The 17,150-nt window shown below is 34.9% G+C and overlaps 1 pseudogene; it reads right to left on the reverse strand.

The window, feature by feature from the left end:
- Window positions 1-213: 213 nt before the first annotated feature.
- On the reverse strand, window positions 214-1,238 carry LOC132296283 (cytosolic sulfotransferase 15-like; annotated as a pseudogene).
- Window positions 1,239-17,150: the final 15,912 nt, after the last annotated feature.

The following is a 17,150-nucleotide window of genomic DNA, read 5'->3' on the forward strand; positions in this document are numbered from 1 at the left end:
ACTAGGAAAAAGTCTACAATAACTCAGGTACTCTCAATTTGCCTTGATAAACTAGAAATTGAGAGTTTTCATATCTGCCTATTAGATTGGGTATCCGTAACCCCGGCCGTGTAAATACCAAGGGTATTGTAGGCTTTCTCATAAAGTAGATAACCCAAACGTTCAAGTCTTCAATTTATTTTATATTACAAGAGTACCTGAGTTAAGTAGTTCTCACTTGACATGGGGATCCATTTGCACCTTGGAAGACACTTGGAAGTTAAAGCCAGAGCCACTGAACTTTTCCTCCATGAGCTTCTCCATCCGCTCCACCATCGCAGGCGTCGGATAGTTGGTTCAATCTCCCACCTCACCTTTCCTGAAATATGCACTATTCTGCACTTTCCAAGCTTGTTTACCAGTTTTATTCACCTCCAGATTTTTCAAATTGTCAAAGCTGCATAGCTTTGATATTTCTTCTATCACACCTTCTCTCACTTCCTCTTCAGAAAATGGGAAGCCCAAGAAATCTGCCAACTTCTTGGTTTCATGTACTGTATCCTCCTTCAAATCTTCATACTTCATAAACAATACCTTAAATGGTCTCTCCAAGTTCTCCTTCCAATACCCCAACACATTGTCCCAAAAGGGACCAAACCCATCAAGCCCTTGACAAAACATGTCCAAAGCTTAATCTAAATTCACTTTCTTCTCAATTTCAGGAAGCTGGTTGACAAGGAAATGCCAATGTGAGATAAACTGGTCAAAAGGGTTTCGACACAAATACACAACTGGACAACCAGAATCAACAACAGAACGAGGCAACAATTTATAGGGCGTGTGGGCTGCAAAAATCCTCGGTTTTGGGAGATTTTCAAGCTTGGGACACTCATTTTTCGCGTAAGGTCAAACTCAAAGAAGCAAACGAGCTCATAAGGGTTGGTGGTGAGCAAGGGGTGGTTGTATGGCTGCTTGTACCGGGCATGGTTCACGGTGGCGAAGGTGAGGGCTTTCAACCAGGTGGTGCCTGATTTTGGGGCAGTGATGAGTATTATATCAGTGTCGCGTGCTTTGAAGTGTTGCTGAAAGTTAAGCATGCCCTTGATTGCTCTGGATGGAAACCAATAGCCTTGGTATTGGTAAAGATAGAGGCCATCCCAGTTTCTTATTTTGGGTAGGGTTTGTAGAAGCTGATCATACCCATTGCTTAGGGCTTCTTCTCCAACTGTAATGCTCTTCGAGACATGTGTTTCCTCCATGGTATTGGTATTTTGGATGTAAAGAACTCAAAGTTTGAATAAAGTTTGGAGCATATGGTATCTCATGTCCAAGTAAACGAGATCTGTTGAGATTTGTGCACGTGATTCTCATTTATAGTTCCTTAAAAAAAAATTTAAATTTTTTAATTATATTGTGAAAAGTTAGCTCTGTATATTTTATTATATGCAGTATATTGGTACAAACACATCCCATAAATCGCGTAATCGAATTACATAAAGGGAATCATATCACTAATCAAAGGGATGACAACCACTATCATATCCCAATATTAAAGGAATATTGACTACAGCTATGACAATAACATTACCTAATTGAGTGCCTTTATACTCCCCCACAAACAAATGCAGAGGATGAACAAGCAGGAGAAGGACAAAGCATCGGTTTGTCAAAAAGATGTAGGAACCAAGACGTGGGGAGACTCTTTGTGAAGTTTGATGGTCTAATCGAATGAAGTGCACCTGAAGAGTTCCATTTGTAATTAATTCCCGGATGAAATGATAGTCAATCTCAATATGCTTGGTGCGGGCAAGAAAGACGGGATTGGCAGCAATAGATGTGGCACTTATATTATCACAGTAGAGAGAACTGGGTGCAGGGAGACAAATATAAAGGTCTCGAAGAAGTTAACACAGCCAAATAAGTTCAGCAGTGACACAGGCAAGAGCTCGGTATTCAGCTTCAGCACTAGACCGGCCAACAATGGGTTGCTTTTTGCAAGACCAGGAAATAAAATTAGAACCTAGAAATATGCAAAATCTAGTTGTAGAACAACGAAAATCAGGGGAGGCAGCCCAGTCAGCATCAAAAAAGCAGTAAGTGCAAGAGAGGAATTTGACTTGAGATCAATTTCCATATGAATGGTGCCTTTGATATAGCAAAGAATGCGTTTAACAGCTGTAAAATGTACCGTTGTCAGAGAATGCATAAATTGGCAGGCTTGATTAATAACATAGGTTATATCGGATCTTACCAAGGTAAGATACTGATGAGTTCCCACAATTTGCCGGTAAAATGAATGATCGGCTAAGGGAGGGGAGCTTTGATCCAGAAGTAATGGGCGTAGGAAATGGTAACTTTGCCGCCAACATATTGGTACGAGATAACAGAGTGAAAGCATACTTGGACTGAGATAGATGCAAGCCTGTAGGAGTACGTTTGGCTTCAACACTCAATCATGAAGCTCACCTAAGTCTTTCATTGAAAAATGAGAACTAATGCTGCGTTTGGTGTGCTGGAATGGAATGCCCATTCCAACCATTCATTTATTTGGTATGCAATTTAAAGTGGGAATAGCCATTCCATTGGAATGAAAATCCATTCCATAACTAAACTTATGGAATGGCAATTCCATTCCCAAGTAAATTTTTTTAAACAATCAACTTTCCAAAAAACCCTCATATTTCAAGTCCAAAAATAACCACCATCTTCCACCACAACCACCTCTACTTTTCACCACCACCACCACCACCACCAATGCCTTTCACCACCGGCACCGCTTTTCACCACCAACACCACCTTCCTTTGGCCTACTATTGCAGTCGCCACCGCTACCGCCACTACCTCCAACACCACCACTACAGCCTTTATGATACCCCTCGATTCTAGAGCCATGGATGATCAAGTCCGATGAAAAGCGCCGAATATTGCATATTCAAGCACCTTTATTTGCATTAGTTAAGTCTAGTAGTTGGTTCTATTGTATAGGGTATCTTCATTTGCGTGTTTTTATTTATTTTCAGGTTTGTTTCCCAAAAAGGAATAAAAATGATGTTTTAGTGAGTTCTTGAAGATCAAAACATGCCGGGTCGGGGATCTTCAGTTTTTCCAAGCTAATATATGCCATTGAACTCATAGTGCTCTCTGCAAAGCCTAAAAAGGATGATTTCATTGTCAAGCCAAGCCAAGGCCAATTCAGGATATAAGTGAGCATGGCAGTGCCATGGCGGGCGCCGGCCATCCATGAGCAAATCCCGCGAGCGCCAGCGAGCAGTAGCCTCCAGATATCACGGGCCCTCGCCAGCTTCGCAGGTGCCAGAGGGCAGTGAGTTTGAAATTTGGCAAGGCCCTACCATGCACTGCGGGTCCCCCGCCATTTGCCATTATGTGAGCCAAGGCAGCCCCCTTGAAACCTCGCAGGTGCCCACCCTGCGCTGAGGGTGCCTGCCAAGCTGCAAATAGCAAGTTACCAACTCCATTGTTTTGCTCAATGTTGTCCCCTTGACTAAATGAATGGCTCTGCACTCTTCTAGGGATTATAAGCCATGAATTTAGAGTTGTTGGGAGGATATGGTTGCTTATTAGAGGCTTGAAGCATGGTATTAGGGATATCACACATTGTAAGGATTTCTAGAGAGAGAAATATCAGGTTATTGAGAGTTTAGGTTAGAGCTTGTTTCTAGGTGTGAAAATGGATGGACTGAGCATCTTACCTCCTTCCTCCCTTACTTCTATGGGTAACTAATTCCCTTTCTAGGGAGGTGATGAAGCTCTTCCTTGTAAGTATACTTTAGTTTTGTTTAATTTGGGGAATGAAATGTATATATGATAGTTTCATAATCTAAGGCTCTACACTTGATGTAATGGATCCTAATTTCTATAAATGATTATGTTGAATCTATTATCTTGTCTTAGATTATATGTTCTCATGATTGTATGGCTTGCATTTTCATAGTGAGAATGGAAATGAGATTGTAAAATGGTTATTATTGGCATGTTGTGTGAGAAGCTTGTTAGTCCATAGCTTAGGGCCCCCCTTTGATGGATTATTCTTGATTCTTGACTTCATATGCTTTTACCATAATTATGGAGGGGTTTAATAGTCCCTAGCTTTGAGCATGTCATAGCTACACTCTAATTTAGGTAGTTCAAGCATGTGGAACTTTGAGGGATTATACTTAACTTCTGATTCTATGAACTTCTTGAAGATAATATAGTAATCTTGTATTGCTACCTATCATTACCATATATCTAAGTTGTTTCCCAAGTTAATCATAAGCTAGCATGTTTACAGGGTTGGTAATTGATTCACTTCCCTAGCCCTCTCTACCTAAGTTCCTCCCATTTTAAATTCCTTTAATTTATTGTTTTATACAATTATCTTCTTCTAGTTCTAAGTGACAAACAAACCAAAAACTCTCCACCTCCTTCATCAAACAAAGTGATTTTAAAGACCTTGATTGCCATAAACTTGCAGTCCTTACGGTTCAACTTACTCCTATGATAACCCTATTTTTCAATGATTTGTGCTATTGTAAGCGTTGATTATTATTGGTAGATATAGCGACCCACCATCTGAGCGCAGATCCGACGGATACCAAACAATTAAGTATATAAACAAGTATAGAATACAAGAAGAATTTAAAGAATAAAGATAAAATAAGTTGAAAGAAATCTAAATAATAAATCCTTGAAATAAATAATTAAATAATCCCATAATCCAAAACCTCTAATAATTAAACAACTTGGGAATCCATTCAGTGGACCCCTATAAAATCCCAACTAAAAATAATTGAACTAAAAAGGATATCCAAAACTAAAATATAAATAAAAGTCCTACGTAGTCGGAATAGTGCATAATTGTCTCTGCTCGGCACGAACGATCTCTAGGACTGGAACTGTCGAACACTTGAAAAATAATAGTAGGTCAGGCCCATGAGCAAGTTCTACTCTACTACAATCCAAACAGAGACCCGATACGCATGTACATCCTAAACAACTCAACAATAACTATATAGTCTATAAATATATATACACACACTAAAGAACTCTCACTGGACTACTAGGCGGTCTCAACCTGACTAGTAGGCAACATGCAAAATGCACCTAAGGTGGGCATGAGTACCTTGACCTAACATGATACACCACAACCATCATAACCAGGTATGCATCCCACTGCATATACACTCCCTAACCATCGATCCTGAGACTCAAGCTCATATCGTGGCACCATATTTATATATATATAAATCCATCCAAAACCAAGGTATATCATTCAACTATTTATTGACCTAACATAAGTATAAGTAGGACCTATCATTGTAGTAAATCCATTCCCTTATATTAAAATAGGTAGGAGTTAGCGTTTTGAGCTAATCCGTCCCTAATATGTTACCGTCCCATACCAGTGCATATAATCCACAAATCTAATAGTTAATATAATAATTATTTAATTTAAACTTCAATTACTCCGTAACAAGCATAATAAAAATATGTAAATTAATATGATTATATTATGCTACTGATCATGATTAAAACTGTATAATCATACATAAAATTGCTAAAGTAAAGATAAGCAATTTAAATATTCCATAACAACCAACAATATGCAAATCTAATTAAACTTCATATTGTTCCAGTTTCTAGCAATTTAGAGTTTATTAAGCACTCTGGTATTTTTAACTTGTCCTAAGAAACCATTAAATAACCCATGGAAGTTCTCAAATAAATCTGGAACCCAAAAACCCAAGCGTCGTGGCTAGAAAACACCAAAAACCATCACACAAGAGGGGAGCCACCTCTCCCACAGAGGGAGCCGCCTCCCCTCAAAGGGGAGCCGCCTCTTTTCAAAGGGGAGCCGCCTCCCTTCAAAAGGGAGACAGTTCTTCCCCTGCTATGCATCGTCTGCTCCATCTCCGACAACTTCTGATAATTCTGTTCATCTTTGTTAAGTCCCTAACAATGAGAACTAATTTCTAGATCATTCCAGAAGAATTTTCTAAGCCCATTTTGCATCAACAACATCGATTCAAATAGGCATTCATGCAAGAAAATTTGAGATTAAGAAATTCTAATCACATTAACACACATACTATTTTAATCTGAATTAACATGTATAAAAGATCAGTTTTAATATTCAATTACTCCTGGAATCATTTAGGCATGTAAAGAACACGAAGCCTAAGGGAAAGAGTTAGAATAAAACTTGCCTTTGAGATTTCGGATTAAAATCTCAACGCCGTCTTCCTAGATTTATCGGTGATAACTGATTACCGTCAAGCCTCCTACCGCTTTGGCTCTAGTCCACAAGCAGACCTTCTTCCTTCCTCCTTGGTCCGACCCTCAGCCAAAATCCTAACTTGTTCTCTCTGTTCTTTCACAACTCTCTGTTATTTCTCTCAAGCCTCTCTATATACGTGAATAGGGTTTTTAACCCTTGGCAGACGTATACTAGTATATTTATAGGCAAATTAATTTTAACCTAATTCTACTCATGTGAGGGGACGAAAAAGAAAAATAAAAATTAAATATAAAATAACCATATGTATATAAGTCGGTGATTTCATAAATATATATAAAACCCTAAAGCTATATAATACATATATAATGAATAATGATACTAATTTAATTATTAATAAGAAATAATAATTAAACAAACCTTATATACATATATACCCATATATATATGTATAACCATCCATAAGTAATACGGTACCCATTTAATTTCCTATCCAAGTAATCCATGTGACCCAAACCGTTGGTCCATTATTACTATCCAAGCCCAACTCCTTGAAATAAAATAACAACAATTAAGCTAAACATCTAATTCAAGTCCACATAAGCATATAATTTCAATTAAACAAATAAATCAATTAAACATTCAATTAAACAAATAAATCAATTAAACAATTAAATAAACAAATAAATCAATTAAACAATTAACCAATTAAACAAAAAGCCAAATAAACAAATAATGAAATAAAAATTACATATCTAATACAATTCCAGGAATATATAAAGTTTAAAATTGAACTGGTATGCATGTCTGAGATTCTTTAAATTAGACGTGGTTATAAGTTGTATATAGTTAGTTTTAATTTCTTCTTTGCGTAACTTCTGATTTAACTTCATGTCAATTGATGTACTAAGAGTTTAATTAGTTTGGAACATGTTGGAAAACACTGGAAGTAATCTGGATTACAGTGTTTGAATTGTTTAAATAATAAGCGTTTACAAACTGTAAGTTGCTCGTTTTGAATCCTTATTGTATAGTTCGGGTTTCAATTGTTGTTGGTAATTAAATAAAGAGGTTAATTGTTTCTGGAACACCTTGGAGTCTAGTTCAAACCTTAGGAACCCTAGGTTAAGAGGACAGTTTGTTGGAAATTCGCCGGACGTTAAAAAGATGAAGGAACAGAAGGAGAGCCGGCTCCCGTTTGAAGGAGCAGGCTCACCGGAACAAAGAGTAGGCTCCATGGGAGCATGGAGCCAGCTCTAGGTGCCTTGGAGCCTGCTTCAAGCTTGTGAGAGCCGACTCCAAGCTTGTGAGAGCAGGCTCCCTCTTTGAGGGAGCAGGCTATTTCGTTTGGTTTTTGTTTTTCGCTTTTTCGGCGACTGTTTTGGCTACGATGCATGGATTTTGGGATTTTCAAGTTCTGGTAGGAGCTATCTTGGGATGTTTTGAGATGATCTAAGGCCATATTAAATCTTCTAAGGGTTGATTAATGTGTATTAAAACACCGTTGTTCAGAGTGAAACAGAACATAAACCGGTAAATGAAAATCTGGATACTGTCATTGGAGATGAAGAGTTTAATTGCTCATAATTAATTTAGCAGTTTACTATAGATGGTTACACCATGTTAATCATGGAACAGTGGTAGGAATAAGCATGCTTAAATTTTAAGTACTGCTGGCTACAGATTAATTGACGATTTGCATTTAACGACTTATTCCAGTTAGTGTTGGTTTGGTATAAAAAGTAAGCATGTGAATTTGTATATTCTGTTATGCTAACTTGGAATTAAATTGATGTTTATATGCGTGATATGTATAGTCAATTATTGGATCTTGGAGAGTAATATGTATAAGCCTGTTAATGTATAAAATTTTATCATGCTTGATATGGAATGATTGATACCTATATTTAATATATTATTATCAATTGTGGACTTTATGGAATAGTTGGTATTTACATATATTGTTGTATTGTCAACTGCTAGATGATGGATTGCATGCACCGGTATGGGACGGTGGCATGTCTAGGTTTGGATTAGCTCAAATTGCTAAAACCTACCTATATCGGAATAAGGGAATGGATTATATAATTAAAATCCTACTTATAATTAAGTCAAAGAAGCAGCACAAGCTAAATGACTAAATGGATTACTGGCTAGTTATGTTAAGTCAAAGAAGCTGCACAAGCTGAATGACTAACTGGACTTACATTGGATGGACATGATGGACTTTAAATATATTTTTCATAGTACTGCGATATGAGCTTGAGTCTCAAAGTCGTCGGTTAGGGAGCATATATGCAGTAGGATGCGTAGCGGGATATGCTAAATTGAGGTATACCCTGTTAGACTTACATTGCGCTTTACATGTCGCCTTCTACTTAGGTTGAAACCCCCTGCATAGTTCAGTGAGAGTCCTGTAGTGTGGATATATAAATATATACAGACTATCTAGATATTGTTGAGTTGGATAGAATGTATATACGTATCGAGTCTCTCCTTGAATTATAGTAGGTCAGAACTTGTTCGTGGACCTGACCCACTTTTATTTTTCCGGTACTCGTCAATTTCAGACTTAGACCTAATCGTGCTAAGCAGAGACTACTACTAACTCTTCCGATGAGGTAGGACTTCTATCTTATTAGCTTTGGATTTTGATTAAAGTTTTTTTATTTTCCAGTTGGGATTTTTATTAGCGGTCCACTAGATGGATTCCCGAGTTGTTAAATAATTGGAGATTTTGGATTTCTGGATTTAAGTATTTATTTTTTAAAAGGATTTTATTTTAGTTTCTTCCAGCTGTTAATTATTTCTTATTTCATTTTGTATTCCGTGTTCGTTTTAAATATTAATTGTTTGATATTCCCTCGAGTTTGGGCCTTGGCCTGATCAACCCTTGTCTTAGATTCGAGGGGTATCACAGTTGGTATCAGAGCACTTCAGGTTCAAGTGTCTCCAGGATTTTTCGTATTAAGAATTCAGTTGAACGTTTTCTCTTGATTAGAGTTTAAGTTTAGGTTTTATTGTATTCCTTTACGGTTCGGTTTAAATCATTCTGGTGTCTGTTCTTTCCGTGTTAACAGATGGTTACGCTAGGAGAGGACGGAACCTGTAAGGGAACAGGCAACAGAGAAGAGTGGCACGTAGGTAACAAGAACACCTACAGCGTCAGCTAATGGCGGAAGAGCAGCATTTGCTTGAGCTTCAGGATGATGGTCAGTTTCAAGGGCAACAGGAGGGAGTTCAGCAGACTCGGGATAAGGGAGGAGATCCAGAGTATCCTCCTCACATCAACGACCTCATTGCTCGGGCTATAGAAGTAGGGGTAACAGCTGCACTTCGGAATCAGCCTCAAGTACAGCCGGCACCATTACCAGCACCAGTTGTTCAGACTGATACGATAAAGCTAGGAGTTCTTTCACAAAGGGGAGCCCACCTGAGTTCACAGGTTCCACCGATGCGAAAGTAGCTCACCAGTGGAAACATGACATCGAGCGACATCTTCGCTTGGTTCATTGCACGGAGGTTTAGAAGCAGATGCTTGCTAGCTTTAAGTTGGTCGGGGATGCATTACAGTGGTGGGAGTCAGTTACCACCGCAGAGGAGAGAATGGCATTGACTTAAGATCAGTTTAGTACTCGCTTTGATGAGAAGTACTTCCCATATGCAGTCAAGGCAGCTATAAAGACAGAGTTTCTTAATCTACAGCAGGGGAACATGACAGTGGCAAAGTATGAGCAGCAGTTCACGTGCTTATCTCTTTTTGCTCCAAAGGAGGTGGATACAGAGGAGAAGAAGTGCAACAGTTTTGTTGAGGGACTGATGTGGTCTATCAGGAGAGCTATTACAGGTAGTCCAGCCTATACTACCTATGCTCAGGTAATAAACGCCGCTCTACAGCAGTATCAGTTGACCGTGGACTTCAGACAGGCCAAGGGTGAAAAGCAAGGTGACAGAGACTTTGCTAATCAGTCAGCTAAGAAACGGAATGGGAACGAACACCGACAGAATGACAAAGGCAAATTCTAGGGACAGCAGCCCTGGAAGAAGTACAGGGGTGGTTCCGATGCTCACAGGGATGGGGCATGTAATACCCCAATATTTTAAAGGAATTATTAATTGATATTAATTACTTTTATTTTATTTTAAATGATTTATTTGATTTAATTTGAATTAATTGTGTTTATTTTATTTGATTTGTTTTATTGAGTGCTTAAATTAATTGTTTTATTTATTTATATTTCGTGAATTAGTGATATGATGATTGTGGTGTGAGTTTAATTATTAACTAAATTGTTGGCGTGTTAATTTTTATAGGTATGGTATGACTTAATTGTAAATTCTTGGTTGTTTATGTTCTTTATGTAATTAGTTATTTTAATTTAAGTGTTTATTTAATTATTTTATTTATTTAAACTAATTGGATTTGGGCTTAAGGGAAGTTGGACCAAAAGATGTGGTCTTGGACTTGTATGAAGCGTTATTGGGTTAATTAATAAAGGCCCATAGTTATTTAATTATTTAAATGATCATTTTTGTATTAATTATAAATATATATATATATAATTATATATAAATATAATTAATTAATAATTGTTATGGAAAGATATATATATATATATAGATATACATATATATATATATATATATATATATATGATTTAATTAACCAATGGGTTAATTATGGAAGGTATATATATGTAATATAATATATGTTTATAGATATATATATTTATAATATATTATGTAATATAAACTTTTAAAGATTATTATTTTAATTGATAGTCCTAGTTGGAATAGGATTTGGATTTTAGTGTGTATAAATATACACATAAGGCATTAGGATTAAAAGTTTACACGTTAAAAAAATAAGGGAGGCAGAGAGAGAGGAAGAAGAAAGACTGACAAGGAGGAGACCGGATCTGAGAAGAAGGGTATTTGGATTGGAAGAGATAATCAAAGCTTGAAACGTCGGTTTCATTTTGAAACCTTCAGATGAGTTTTCTCTATCTTTCCTCTTAGAACTCTTAAGAATTTCACCTTGGGTATCAAGATTTTAGATTTAATTTATTTGACTAAATCATGATTAGATTAGATTAATTAAAAGAATAAATTATTATATTTTTCTTTGTCTTTTAAATTTGGATTTTAAATTGTTGATGTATGTGTTGTATTTATTTTTAAATTCAACTATTATGCTTGATCTATGACCTAGGAGGGTTGTTTAGAGTTTTTAGAATTTCTGAGAAATTTTTATAATTTTTTGAAATTTTCTAAAGTTGTTTTATATTTTTAGGGAATTATTTAGAATTATTTATAGTTATTCTGGAAATATATATATATATATATATATATGTATATATATATAGTGTTGTATGCATATACGAGGCTCTGTAGTGGCGGCTGTAAAAATAGGTTAATAATCTAGTACGGCGCGGCGTAGTGTAATAGTGTGCACAAACGGATCTGGTCCATTGGATTAGTTTAGTTAAGTGGGTTGATACGGTGTGATGCGGCTCCATGAGGATTCGGTGTGTTATAAATCTGAGCTTTTGGTGCAAATTGATCAAAGAGAGACTGATATGGTGTAGCTCAGGTACATAGAGGCGTGGTGAGATGATCCAGTGCAACGCGTCTCATAAAAAAAAAGAGGAACAACCAACCAGAAGAAGCCACGTCATCCAAAAGAAAGAGCAGGCACGTGGCAGCGCTTGAACCGCGCGTGGGGGCGCGTGAAGACAGCTGCCAATTAGTGGTTGCGCGTGGAAGCGCGTGAGATATGTATAGGGGCCTGTGGTGGCGCGCGGAGGCGCGTGAGGTACTGTTTATCCGTTAAGGTAATGAATTTATAGATTTGGTTTTAAACCTATTAGGGTTGAAAACAACCACTAGAGGAGGTATTCTTGGTGTCCTGAAAGCTATGAGTGTTACTACATTTTTTAGTAGCATTTATTTTACGTAAATATAATAACTTATTATATTGTTATGGAATCTGGGGTACATATGTATATATATAATTATATATGTGTGTGTGTGTGTAGATTTTATTAAATTGTGATTAGTATGGTAGCAATTATATATATATATATATATATATATAGAGAGAGAGAGAGAAAGGATTTAAATCATCAAGGATTATTAGGGAAAGTTTATACGTGTATATATTATATAATATATGTGTATATGTATTTGTATGTTAATTAAGATTATTGGTATTATTATTCTTATTTGGTATATCTGGATAGGCTGGTTATTAAAGTAATGTTATGTTTATGAAATGCATGAGATGTCTATTTGTAATTTAATTCATCATGAAGTTTAAAGTTGGTACATGGTTGAATTGTAGGCCTGGATGAGTTGCCAAAGGCTTAAATACATGGCCTAAATATTTGTATGAATAAAACACATACATATGAAGTATGGATGAGTTGCTAATTAAAAGTATAAATATATATATATACTTAAGAAGGCATGGTTAAGTTGCTAATATATAAATAAATATATTTATAATGGCATGGTTGATTTGCCAAAGTATAATTATATTACTATGTGTTAGATGATTAAAATATCATATATAGTTATTGTATGTATAGGTTGGATTATGATTAGATATTCTTAAATTAGAATAGTCTAGTACTTACAGATTAGTGCATTATTTTATGCATATTAATAAAATAATACTGGTGTAGACATGGATGATTTGTCAAAGCTTAGATTTTGGATATGTGATTTAAATAATTAAAATCATTATCGGGTTTGGGATTAAATATAATATTCTTTTTATTGTAGTTTATTATTTAAATGATTAAACAACTAACTAGGATGGGATTAAGGTTAAAGGAGTTTCTTTTTAAAATAAATGGTAGGTTGGTCTAGGAATAATTATTATTTTAATAATTATTTAATAGGTATGAAAATTTAATAAACTTATTAATGGATGTGATTAGTATAGTATATATAAATATAAATAGACATGTATATCGTACTTTATTAAAGTTAAAACTTTATTAGGTTTGGTTTCGATTAGAGATGATTTGCTTATTGGTTTTCAGAGGCCTGGTAGAGTGAACTTGCTCGTAGGGTTTAACCCACGATTTTTTTTTTTTTCAGGTTATTAGAGGTTCCAATCTTGAGGTTGAGAATCCGTAGCTGGGAGACTGTCATTCATCTATTCATCTTGTGTACTTTTAAGTAGTATTGGATTATTGGATAATGTTTTAAGGGGTCCTTGAGTTATAGGATTCACGAGTTGTAATTGTTGGAGAATCATTAAGTAATATTTATTTATTAGTTTTCTTCAGCGGTTTATTTATTCTTTATTATTCATCTTTGTATTCTGTGTTTGTTAAATACTTAAATTGTTTTGATATTCCCTGATTTTATGCGCGGGTTTGATCAACACGTGTTTCGAAATTAGGGGGTGTCATAGTTGGTATCAGAGCACTCCAGGTTCAAGTGTCCCTAGGGTGTCTTTCGTTATGTGACTTCCGCGTTGTGTACTCTTTTACTTAGAGTTTAAGTTTAGGATTCATTATATTCTATATTCGGTCCATTAGTGCGTCCTAATGGTAAATCGTTGAGTCTTATCAGAAAATGGTAAGACACCGATTTGGAAGGTATTTGAGGAGGAAAGAGTATAGGGGCCAGAATTTTATGCTAAATTAGTATGTAGGGAGACAATATTTATTGTGAAAACTGATTGAATGACATAGACTACAAAGGTCAATAGTTTACATTCACATAGTAAACGTAGGTGCGGGATAGAGTAAATAACTGAATTGTGGGAAGTTATTACTTCTACACTCAGTATTGTTCAGGGAGGATGAATATAGTTGCAGAATGGGTTTTTAAGTTTTATTTTGAGGATTGGGGTGTTCCAAGGTTGTTTAGATCAAATTAGGTGATTTAAATGGTTGAAATAGACTGGTTAAAATCTCAGAATGTGTAATATACATTAATATGCTAAGAACTTGAACCATATGGAATTTTAATTAACTTACATGTTGTGAATGAAGGATTTATTTGCTTAATATTATTCTAGAAATTTCAATGTCTATTTATGTGATTTTAATCATGTATTGGCATATAATATAATCATGTATTTATCGGATTTTTATTATAATTACTTTTGGATTATTTGATGTATAATTATATATATTGCATGAAGTATGGGTTTTATGGAGTTATGCACCATAAAAATAATATGGAAGTATTTTAGGGACGGATTAACGGAATAGTTAAGTCCTACCTATTTATTTATGGATTGTATAGTTTAATGCACCGGTATGGGACGGTGGCATTTCAGGGACGGATTAACCAAAGAAGTTAAGTCCTACCTATATATTTATAAGGGAATGGATTAACCATAGAGTTAAGTCCTACTTATTGTGTTAGGTCAACGGAATAGTTGGATGGCATGCCATTGAAATAATATGGTTGGATAGTTTACTTTTATGTTTGGATATAATGGATTATATATATATGTGCCACGATATGAGCTTGAGTCTCAGGATCAGTGGTTAGGATGGAGGCGTATATTACCAATTGAGATGGGTAGCTAGATTTAAGGATGTGTGGGCCCTGGTAGAAGGAGGACTCGTGACCACCTTTTTGTGCGTTTTGCATGAGATACCCATTATCCGGTTGAGATTGCTTTAGTCCGGTGAGAGTCTCTAGTATGTACTTATATTTATCAATTATATAAATATGGAATTAGCTAATTACGAGATGTGTTTGCTAATTATGAATATGTGTGGATGGGTTAATTTCCACACGGATAAAAGGAATAATGAAATTTGAAATTAAATAATCACAGTTTTCATTTCATGGATTCGTGAATTCCGAGGACGGAATTCCTTTTTGTTAGGGGAGAAGAATGTAATACCCCGATATTTTAAAGGAATTATTAATTGAAATTAATTACTTTTATTTTATTTTAAATGATTTATTTGATTTAATTTGAATTAATTGTGTTTATTTTATTTGATTTGTTTTATCAAGTGCTTAAATTAATTGTTTTATTTATTTATATTTTGTGAATTAGTGATATGTTGATTGTGGTGTGAGTTTAATTATTAACTGAATTGTTGGCGTATTAATTTATATTGGTATGGTATGACTTAATTGTAAATTCTTGGTTGCTTATGTTCTTTATGTAATTAGTTATTTTAATTTAAGTGTTTATTTAATTATTTTATTTATTTAAATTAATTGGATTTGGACTTAGGGGAAGTTGGACCAAAAGATGTGGTCTTGGGCTTGTATGAAGCCTTATTGGGTTAATTAATAAAGGTTCATGGTTAATTAATTATTTAAATGATCATTTTTTGTATTAATTATAAATATATATATATATATATAATTATATATAAATATAATTAATTAATAATTGTTACGGAAAGATATATATATATATAGATATATATATATTTAATGATATTTATAGGTATATATGATTTAATTAACCAATGGGTTAATTATGGAAGGTATATATATATATATATATGTGTTTATAGATATAAATTATTTAAAGATTATTATTTTAATTCATAGTCCTAGTTGGAATAGGATTTGGATTTTAATGTGTATAAATATACACGTAAGACTTTAGGATTAAAAGTTTACACGTTAGCAAAATAAGGGAGGTAAAGAGAGAGGAAGAAGAAAGGCTGACAAATAGGAGACCGGATCTGAGAAGGAGGACGTTTGGATTGGAAGAGATAATCAAAGCTTGAACCGTCGGTTTCGTTTCGAAACCTTCAGGCGAGTTTTCTATATCTTTCCTCTTAGAACTCATAAAAATTTCACCTTGGGTATTAAGGCTTTAGATTTAATTTATTTGACTAAATCATGATTAGACCGGATTAATTAAAAGAATAAATTATTATATTTTATTTTTCTTTTAAATTTGGATTTTAAATTGTTTGTATTTATTTTTAAATTCAACTGTTATGCTTGATCTATGACCTAGGAGGGTTGTTTAGAGTTTTTAGAATTTCTGAAAATTTTCTATAATTTTCTAAAATTTTCTAAAGTTGTTTTATATTTTTAGGGAATTATTTAGAATTATTTATAGTTATTTTGCAAATATATATATATATATATATATATATATATATATATATGTATATATAGTGTTGTATGCATATATGAGGCTCTGTAGTGGCGGCTGCAAAATAGGTTAATAATCTAGTGCGGCGCGGCGTAGTGTAATAGTGTGCACAAACGGATCTAGTCCATTGGATTAGTTTAGTTAAGTGGGTTGATACGGTGTGATACAGCTTTATGAGGATTTGGTGTGTTATAGATCTGAGCCATTGGTGCGAATTAATCAAAGAAAGACTGATATGGTGTAGCTCAGGTGCATGGAGGCGCGGTGAGATGATCCAGTGCATCGCGTCTCATAAAAAGAGAGAGGAACAACCAACCAGAAGACGCCACGTCATCTAAAAGAAAGAGCAGGGGCATAACAGCGCGTGAACCGCGCGTGGGGGAGCGTGAAGACAGCTGCCAGTTAGTGGTTGTGCGTTGAAGCGCGTGAGATGTGTATAGGGGCCTGTGGTGGCGCGTGGAGGCGCATGAGGTACTGTTTAGGGTTCCAGTAAGGTCCGATGAATTTATAGAATTGGTGTTAAACCTATTGGGGTTGAAAATAACCACTAGAGGAGGTATTCTTGGTGTCCTGAAAGCTATGAGTGTTACTACAATGTTCAGTAGCATTTATTTTACGTAAATATTATAACTTATTATATTGTTATGGAATCTAGGGAACATATGTATATATATAATTATATATATATATGTGTGTGTGTGTGTGTGTGTGTGTGTGTGAGTGTTGTATACATGGATTTTATTAAATTGTGATTACTATGATAGCAATTATATATATATATATATATAGAGAGAGAGAGAGGGGATTTAAATCATCAAGGATTATTAA

The sequence above is a fragment of the Cornus florida genome, unplaced genomic scaffold (genome assembly GCF_030987335.1).
Source record: "Cornus florida cultivar Cherokee Brave unplaced genomic scaffold, ASM3098733v1 CherokeeBrave_3.0.0_Hap2_Chr02, whole genome shotgun sequence".
NCBI lineage: Eukaryota > Viridiplantae > Streptophyta > Magnoliopsida > Cornales > Cornaceae > Cornus > Cornus florida.